Genomic DNA, 10,816 nt, shown 5'->3' on the forward strand with positions numbered 1-10,816 from the left:
CATCCACAACCATACCCCATCTGTACATCACCATCATCAAAGACCAAAGGTAGATAAAACCACAAAGATGGGGAAAAAACAGAGCAGAAAAATTGGAAACTCCAAAAATCAGAGAACCTCTCCTCCTCCAAAGGAATGCAGCTCTTCACCAGCAATGGAACAAAGCTGGATGGAGAATGACTTTGACGAGTTGAGAAAAGAAGGCTTCCGATGATCAAACTACTCCGAGCTAAAGGAGGCAGTTCAAACCCATGGCAAAGAAGTTAAAAACCTTGAAAAAATTTAGACAAAAGGCTCACTAGAATAACCAATGCAGAGAAGTCCTTAAAGGACCTGATGGAGCTGAAAACCACGGCACGAGAACTACATGATGAATGCACAAGCCTCAGCAGATGATTTGATCAACTGGAAGAAAGGGTATCAGTGATGGAAGATCAAATGAGTGAAATGAAGTGAGAAGAGAACTTTAGAGAAAAAAGAATAAAAAGAAATGAACAAAACCTCCAAGAAATATAGGACTATGTGAAAAGACCAAATCTACATCTGATTGGTGTACCTGAAAGTGACGGGGAGAATGGAACCAAGTTGGAAAACACTCTGCAGGATATTACCCAGGAGAACTTCCTCAATCTAGCAAGGCAGACCAACATTCAGATTCAGGAAATACGCAGAAGGCCACAAAGACTCTCCTCGAGAAGAGCAACTCCGAGACACATAATTGTCAGTTTCACCAAAGTTGAAATGAAGGAAAAAAATGTTAAGGGCAGCCAAAGAGAAAGGTCGGGTTACCCACAAAGGGAAGCCCATGAGACTAACAGCGGATCTCTCGGCAGAAACTCTACAAGCCAGAAGAGAGTGGGGGCCAATGTTCAACATTCTTAAAGAAAAGAATTTTCAACCCAGAATTTCATATCCAGCCAAACTAAGCTTCATAAGTGAAGGAGAAATCAAATACTTTACAGACAAGCAAATGCTGAGAGATTTTGTCACCACCAGGCCTGCCCTAAAAGAGCTCCTGAAGGAATCACTAAACACGGAAAGGAACAACCAGTACCAGCCACTGCAAAAACATGCCAAATTGTAAAGACCATCGAGGCTAGGAAGAAACTGCATCAACTAACAAGCAAAATAACCAGCTAACATCATAATGACAGGATCAAATTCACACATAACAATATTAACCTTAAAGGTAAATGGGCTAGATGCTCCATTTAAAAGACACAGACTGGCAAATTGGATAAAGATTCAAGACTCATCAGTGTGCTGTATTCAGGAAACCCATCTCACGTGCGGAGACACACATAGGCTGAAAATAAAGTGATGGAGGAAGATCTACCAAGCAAATGGAAAACAAAAAAAGGCAGGGGTTGCAATCCTAGTCTCTGATAAAACAGACTTTAAACCAACGAAGATCAAAAGAGACAAAGAAGGCCATTACATAATGGTAAAGGGATCAATTCAACAAGAAGAGCTAAGTATCCAAACTATATATGCACCCAATACAGGAGCACACAGATTCATAAAGCAAGTCCTTGGAGACCTACAAAAGAGACTTAGACTCCCACACAATAATAATGGGAGACTTTAACACCCCACTGTCAATATTAGACAGATCAACGAGACAGAAAGTTAACAAGGATATCCAGGAACTGAACTCAGCTCTGCACCAGGCAGACCTAATAGACACCTACAGAGCTCGCCACCCCAAATCAACAGAATATACATTCTTTACAGCACCACACCACACCTATTCCAAAATTGAGCACATAGTTGGAAGTAAAGCACTCCTCAGCAAATGTAAAAGAACAGAAATTATAACAAACTGTATTTCAGACCACACTGAAATCAAACTAGAACTCAGGATTAAGAAACTCACTCAAAACTGCTCAATTACATGGAAACTGAACAACCTGCTCCTGATTGACTACTGGGTACATAACGAAATGAAGGCAGAAATAAAGATGTCCTTTGAAACCAACGAGAAAAAAGACACAACATAACAGAATCTCTGGGACACATTCAAAGCAGTGTGTAGAGGGAAATTTGTAGCAGTAAATGCCCACAAGAGAAAGCAGGAAAGATCTAAAATTGACACCCTAACATCACAATTAAATGAACCAGAGAAGCAAGAGCAAACAAATTCAAAAGCTAGCAGAAGGCAAGAAATAACAAAGATCAGAGCAGAACCGAAGGAAATAGAGATGCAAAAAACCCTTCAAAAAATTAATGAATCCAGGAGCTAGTTTTTTGAAAAGATCAACAACATTGATAGACCACTAGCAAGACTAATAAAGAAGAAAAGAGAGAAGAATCAAAGAGACGCAATAAAAAATGACAAGGGGATATCACCACCGATCCCACAGAAATAAAAACTACCATCAGAGAATACTATAAACACCTCTACGCAAATAAACTAGAAAATCTAGAAGAAATGGATAAATTCCTCGACACATACACCCTCCCAAGACTAAACCAGGAAGAAGTTGGATCTCTGAATAGACCAATAACAGGCTCTGAAATTGAGGCAATAATTAATAGCTTACCAACCAAAAAAAGGCCAGGACCAGATGGATTCACAGCCGAATTCTACCAGAGGTACAAGGAGGAGCTGGTACCATTCCTTCTGAAACTATTTCAATCAATAGAAAAAGAGGGAATCCTCCCTAACTCACTTTATGAGGCCAGCATCATCCTGATACCAAAGCTGGGCAGAGACACAAGCAAAAAAGAGAATTTTAGACGGATATCTTTGATGAATATTGATGCAAAAAACCTCAATAAAATACTGGCAAACCGAATCCAGCAGCGCATCAAAAAGCTTATCCACCATGATCAAGTGGGCTTCATCCCTGGGATGCAAGGCTGGTTCAACATACGCAAATCAATAAACATAATCCAGCATATAAACAGAACCAATGACAAAAACCACATAATTATCTCAATAGATGCAGAAAAGGCCTTTGACAAAATTCAACACCCCTTCATGCTGAAAGCTCTCAATAAATAAGGTATTGATGGGACATATCTCAAAATAATAAGAGCTATCTATGACAAACCCACAGCCAATATCGTACTGAATGGACAAAAACTGGAAGCATTCCCTTTGAAAACTGGCACAAGACAGGGATGCCCTCTCTCACCACTCCTATTCAACATAGTGTTGGATGTTCTGGTCAGGGCAATCAGGCAGGAGAAGGAAATAAAATGTATTCAATTAGGAAAAGAGGAAGTCAAATTGTCCCTGTTTGCAGATGACATGATTGTATATCCAGAAACCCCCATCATTTGAGCCCAAAATCTCCTTAAGCTGATAGGCAACTTCAGCAAAGTCTCAGGACACAAAATCAATGTGCAAAAATCACAAGCATTCTTATACACCAATAACAGACAAACAGAGAGCCAAATCATGAGTGAACTCTCATTCACAATTGCTTCAAAAGAATAAAATACCTAGGAATCCAACTTACAAGGGATGTGAAGGAACTCTTCAAGGAGAACTACAAACCACTGCTCAATGAAATAAAGGAAGATACAAACAAATGGAAGAATTTTCCATGCTCATGTGTAGAAAGAGTCAATATCGTGAAAATGGCCATACTGCCCAAGGTAATTTATAGATTCAATGCCATCCCCATCAAGCTACAAATTACTTTCTTCACAGAATTGGAAAAAACTACTTTAAAGCTCATATGGAACCAAAAAAGAGCTCACATTGCCAAGTCAATCCTAAGCCAAAAGAACAAAGCTGGAGGCATCACGCTACCTGACTTCAAGCTATACTACAAGACTACAGTAACCAAAACAGCATGGTACTGGTACCAAAACAGAGGTACAGACCAATGGAACAGAACAGAGCCCTCAGAAATAATGCTGCATATCTATAACTATCTGATCTTTGACAAACCTGACAAAAACAAGAAATGGGGAAAGGATTCCCTATTTAATAAATGGTGCTGGGAAAACTGGCTAGCCATATGGAGAAAGCTGAAACTGGATCCCTTCCTTACACCTTACACAAAAATTAATTCAAGATGGATTAAAGACTTAAATATTAGACCTAAAACCATAAAAACCTTAGAAGAAAACCTAGGCAATACCATTCAGGACATAGGCATGGGTAAGAACTTCATGTCTAAAACACCAAAAGCAGTAGCAACAAAAGCCAAAATTGACAAATGCGATCTAAATAAACTAAAGAGCTTCTGCACAGCAAAAGAAATTACCATCAGAGTGAACAGGCAACCTACAGAATGGGAGAAAATTTTTGCAATCTACTCATCTGACAAAGGGCTAACATCCAGAATCTGCAATGAACTCAAACACATTTACAAGAAAAAAACAAACAACCCCATCAAAAAGTGGGTGAAGGATATGAACAGACACTTCTCAAAAGAAGACATTTATGCAGTCAAAAGACATGAAAAAATGCTCATCATCACTGGCCATCAGAGAAATGCAAATCAAAACCACAATGAGAAGACATGGACACAGGAAGGGGAACATGACACACCAGGGCCTGTTGTGGGGTGGGGGGAGGGTGGAGGGATAGCATTTGGAGGTACACCTAATGTTAAATGACGAGTTAATGGGTGCAGCACCCCAACATGGCACATGTATACATATGTAACTAACCTGCACATTGTGCACATGTACCTAGAACTTAAAGTATAATAAAAAGAAAAAAAAAATGAAACAACCTGGAGAACAATGGTCCCCCCAGTGGTCAAAAATAGTACCTGTAGCCCTGATTATATGGCTTAACTACACTACACTGAAATTTACAACAAATGAGGAGACCGCCAACAGAGATGTTGTGACCTCTGTTGGTGTACATACTCACACCAAACACAACCTATTACCAGTTTTCATAAACATGAGAGCCCAGAAATTGCCACCTACAGCAAAGAAACACCCATATGGTACTTTTACCTTGCACTTCTTCCTCATAGAAAACCAGACCCTAGCCACTTTCCCCTCACTGTGGATCACTTACTCTGGAATCATCCTCAGTCTGCATTCACTCATCTCTTCAAATAAGTTGAGCAAACCATCCACAACTATCTGGAGTTAGAGGTGCCCTTATCTGTCATCCATGTACTTTGCCCCACTAAAGGCACTGTGAAACAAACCTGGAACTACTCCCAACACCCAGAAGGTGGAACTAATCTCCATGGACTGGGTAACATCATTGGTGATACCCAGGGAACAACCAGATCTCATACTTCTGGTTGGAGATAACCTCTAATTTTACTCCATTTTTGCAGTGCTGTCCTTGCTTAAGAAGTTACTACGCTCACCAGTGTTGGCTACACATCAATTGGTGGATCACCCTATCTCTGATAATCTATACCCTACTGCTGACAAGGTATGTTTGGAAACAACATGCCACAGGTTCATCACAGGGAAACACACAACATGGGTCAGTTTGGGAACAATGGGAACCACACCATTAACTATTTAGGTTGTCCAATCCTACTAACATAACCACAGACATCACCTCTGAAGTTAGCACTCCCCATCTTTTCTCTGCTACTCTTAGCAGCACTCAGTATGGCTAAGCCAGACTCTAAGATACCACTTGTGACCCGTATAAATGCTTTCTAAGCCCTATGTGCCATCATTTTCTTCAAATTAGACAAAACTCACTATTATTAACTACTGCCATTGAGTAAATAGATCAATGGGCCATGACCTTTTGAGTTCCATTTAAGGAATGCCCAGAGACCGTATGTACCCAGTATTATAACCAAGATACTTGTGATTTATGTAATCAAATTAGAAATGCTGTATTTCAAAGACAATAACAACAAACACTAAAGGATTGCCAAAATAAAATTATACTTTGTAATAATCCCTGGGATGATGATAAATGTAAACAATATAAGTCCTTACAACTATTGGTGTCTTTTCTTATTAATTATGATGTTCTTGCTCCCCTCTAGTACAAACCCCATTTATTGAGACTCTGTGTACAACTTATTAATAAATAGCCTTTGCTTTCCACATTTGGGTGGTTTTTGTTATTCCAACAGTATATTATTTGGGATACCCCAGAAAAATAACATTGGGCAGAAATTTTTCCCAAATATTTCTCAAGCGTTTATTCATGGCAATTTTGGTATTTTTTAAATATTTGCAAAATTTCTAATAAATATAAGCAAGTAGTTGTCAATTTGGGTAGAGAAACTCCTATTTAGAGAGCAGTTAGAGTTCTTCATGGGATCAAATATGTTTTTAGTAGGAATTGTCTTTGCTGTTACCCTCAAGAGCTATGAAAATATTGTACTAAGTGGCCAGGGGCATCTTACTATGGATTTCCTCTCTGGTGGCCAATTAATTTAAACAAGTAAAGCAATATTTACTATGTAATATTACCTGGGCCAAGACACATCTGATAAATCAGGGACTATAATCAGCTTAAGAATTCTTCTATAGTAACCTTCTTGCAATACCAACTGCAAGTTTTACATAACACTCAATGGAAGCTGGCTCTACAACAATTGCAAGACTGGCTGTCCATGGTAAATAATCGTAGCTCTTGAGGGTTACAGCAAAGACAATTCCTACTAAAAACATGTTTGATCCCATGGAGAACTCCAACTACTCTCTGCATGGTAGTTTCTCTACACAAATTGATAACTACTTGCTTGTATTTATTAGAAATTTTGCAGGGTCTGCCAAAACTGCCATTAATAAAGTCTTGGGAAATATTTGAGGAAGATTTATGACCAATGTTACTTTTCTGGAGTATCCCAAATAGTATACTGTGGGAACAACAAAGACCACCCAAATGTGAAAAGCAAAGGCTATTCAGAGCTTGCTATAGTGAGGGAGTCAACTATTGTCATTTGTGTTTTGGCAGAGACTCAATGGTGAGCAAAACAGTGAGAAAGTTTGTGGCGGGAAAAAGAAAGGCTACAGCTACACACTGAATAGAGATTATTGGCATGGGGAAGATGTAGGCAGGCTAACTAGAAGTGGATCATCCTATGCGATTAGTTAGAGATGCATACTTGGCTTTCTCTGGTTGGATCTAAGTTGGATGCAGAGACAAGAATTAAGAAGTTAGTCAGTTATTAATCAAGTCCTGGCCATTTTGGGCTGATTGTTATAGAAATTATTGTTTATTTCCTTGAATTGTTACTAAAGATAAAAATTTGACATCCTACAAGTCTGACTTATAGCAGGCTAATGCTCTGGTCTGCTTACTGTAGTTAAGTGGGTTGGTTTCCTAGGCAAGTTGTTGAAGGTTGCGGGTCACTGTTCTACTTTTTATATATGGTCCAACCATTGTCCATTTGTACATTCAATCTTTCAGTATACATCCCACCATACAGGAGATAGAAACAATAATGAGAAGCCTGATATCAAAGCTAACCTGGGAAGAAACTTATTGGTGACATCACATTGCCACCTCTAAAAAGGTCACCCTTGAACTTATTCGAGCTATACAAATGGACTCCCTAGAAAAGTTTCCCTGGAATAAAAATGATGGAACAGGTGGCCTCCCACTAAAATTAGAACAACATCATCATAAACAGGGAAATAAATAGGCCAAATTTATAATATGATTGATGGTTATTTTTGAAATAATTTGGCCTACCTTTGAGGATCACATATGTGAGTACTCCACAGTTCAGAATCAAATTTGGTGCATGTATAAATTAATAACTTTTTAAAAACTGCCAAGAGATACTGTGAAGCTTACTCTAGACCCATGCAAACATTCTGATGCTATTTACTACTGGCAATCACCCGGAAACTCAAGGAAGGCACACCAATCCAAATAAGGAGGAACATTCATTTGCCTAAACCTGCAGATATCTTAAGTCACAGAAACACATATAATGACAAATTTAACTGCATGCTGGACTTACTTCTGCCAATCTGATTCTAGCATTATGGATAGACAGGAACATGTAGCAAAGGGGTTATAATGTCACTCTACTGACTGAACAATTGAACAAATTAAAATCTGCTCCTCTTTCTAATCGATTCCCCTGGCTTTCCTCCATTACATGGGCAGATTGGCTATGAAAGGGTTTTGAAATCCTTGTTTGTACCCTTATAGGATTCTGTCTCCTTTATTTCTGGCAAGAAACTTAGGCACTGCAAAATAACATACAATTTTAATTATAAGACAACATTGGGCCAGGGGATGGACTGTTATATGCATGAGCCAAAGTTAGTCTCTATATATTGATTCTGCCAGTACCAAACTCAATTTTTTACACATCAATTGTTTTAAATATAGACCAATAAGTAGATTGTTAGCCATTTAGAGGCTGCCTTCTTTGCATGTCCCTGTGAAACTACAATCATCTGTTAGCTATAGATAGGATAAACTCCAGGAGATAAAAACCCTAACCTACTGCTGCCCTTCAGAGATCTCTGACCCAGCAACTCCCTGTCTTGCTGCTGAGAGACATCGCTACATGTATAAGCCATCTCTTTGATTCCCCTCCCTCTCTCCAGTTAGCTTGTCCTCTCATTTTCTAGGTTGTGACCTCCCACCAGCCTCTGGAAGATCTCAGACTTTGATTAGCCCCATGCCCTTGCAAACCTGTCAAAGGGTTGACCAAATGAAACTCGTATGCTTATACACTGTTGGTGGGAATGTAAATTAGTAATAATAAACACTATATATAGTTCAACCACTATAGAAAGCAGTTTGGAGATTTCTCAAAGAACATAAAACACAACTACCATTCAATTCAGTAATCACATTATCGGGCATATATCCAGAAGAAAAGAAATCATTCAACCAAAAAGACACATACACTCATAGTTGTTTGCAGCCTTATTAACAAGAGCAATGACATGGAGTCAACTTAGGTGTCTATCACTGATATTTGCTAAAGAAAATGTGGTACATATATACCATGGAATACAACACAGCCATAAAAACTAATGAAATAATGTCCTTTGCAGCAACATGGATGCAGCTGAAGGTCATTATCCTAAGCGAATTTACACAGAAACAGAAAACCAAATACCACATGTTCTCATTTATAAGTTGGAGCTAAACATTAGGTACTCATCAACATAAAGGTGGCAAAAACAGACACTGGAGGACTATTAGAAGGGGGAAGAAGAGAGGGGGTCATGGGTTGAAAAACTGTTGAGTATTATGCTCACTACCTGGGTGATGAGATCATTTGTTTTCCAAACCTCAGCATCATGCAATATACCCATATAACAAACCTGTGTATGTATCCCCAGAATCTAAAATAAAAGTTGAAATTCTAAAACAGACAAACAACAAAAACTCACTGTGTGTTACTGAAAACGTGTGGTAGTATATATTTTTCTTGATCAGTCCCCAAATCTCTTGCACTCACTTGTTTCCTATATTTTAATTCTACATATAAATTACACAAAACATATTATTATTATTGTTTTACATTGTCAATATGTCTGTTTACCCACATATTTATCCTTTCTATTACTGTTCGCTTCTTGCATCTCTTCAGTTTCAGAGGAGAACCTTTCAGTATTTCCTCAGTGTGGGTGTACTGGTGATCAATTTACTCAGCACTGATTTCTGAACATGTATTTATTTTGCCTTCATTTTTGATGTACTATTTCAGTAAGTTCAGAATTCCAAATTATCAGCTTACAAATCATTAAATTCCTTAAGTGACAAACTTGTATACAATGTAAGACTCACCTATTTGCACTTCCCTTTTTTCTGAGATCATTACTCTTGAAGTCCTCATTGCCTTTATAGGTTTCTGATGCTGTATTGGTAGCCTTTGTTGCCATAAAAGGGTTTCTTTACCTAAATTTCTGGGGTTTTTTTTCCGCAGGGCTGCTGCAATCAACTATACATTATTAGAAATGGAATTCTTTGATATCATTATAATGACTTACTGGTATTCCATTTTTAGTACCATAATTTCTTCAAATACTCTTTAGTTATTTAACATTCATTTAGTTTTCAGCTCTGTTATACTAGAACAAATTATATAATAAAAGTTATTTTAGCTAAATATTTGCACATATATCTTATTATTTCTTTAGAATATATTTCTAGAGGTAAAAATTTTTAGTTTATAGGTTTGAACAACTTCAGGGTCTTTAAAAATCACTGTACCCTAGGTTAGGAATATCTGTTGCTAAAGCTTAGAAATATCTTAGGTTTTTTTGTGCCTCCCATTCTGAATAGGCCCCGGGCATAAAAACTGCATTGGACTTCACAGAACCGAAACTGGTTATTCATATAAGGGATTGCTTCTCCAATTGGAGACAGAGATGGTGACACATTGTGACTGTAGCCAGTTATTTTCCCTTTCCTAAAGACATATTAAAAAAAAGTATTGGAACCAACCCAAATGCCCATCAATGACAGACTGGATAAAGAAAACATGGCACATATACACCGTGGAATACTATGCAATAAAAAAGGATGAGTTCATGTCCTTTGCAGGGGCATGGATGAAGCTGGAAACCATCATTCTCAGAAAATTAACACAAGAACAGGAAACCAAACACCACACGTTCTCACTCATAAATGGGAATTGAACAATTACAACACATGGACACAGGGAGGGGAACATCACACACCAGGGCCTGTCAAGGGGTGGGGAGATAGGGGAGGGATAGCATTAGGAGAAATACCTAATGTAGATGATGGGTTGATGGGTGCAGCAAACCACCATGGCACGTGTATACCTAGGTAACAAATCTGCACATTCTACACATGTACCCCAAAACTTAAAGTATAAAAAAAGAAAAAAAGACAAAAGTATACTCCCAGATTTTTGAGAAGATATAAAGAAAGACAACATATAATAAATGTTTGCAGCAAGATATA

Source organism: Pan paniscus, chromosome X, assembly GCF_029289425.2.
Source record: "Pan paniscus chromosome X, NHGRI_mPanPan1-v2.0_pri, whole genome shotgun sequence".
Taxonomy (NCBI): Eukaryota; Metazoa; Chordata; class Mammalia; order Primates; family Hominidae; genus Pan; species Pan paniscus.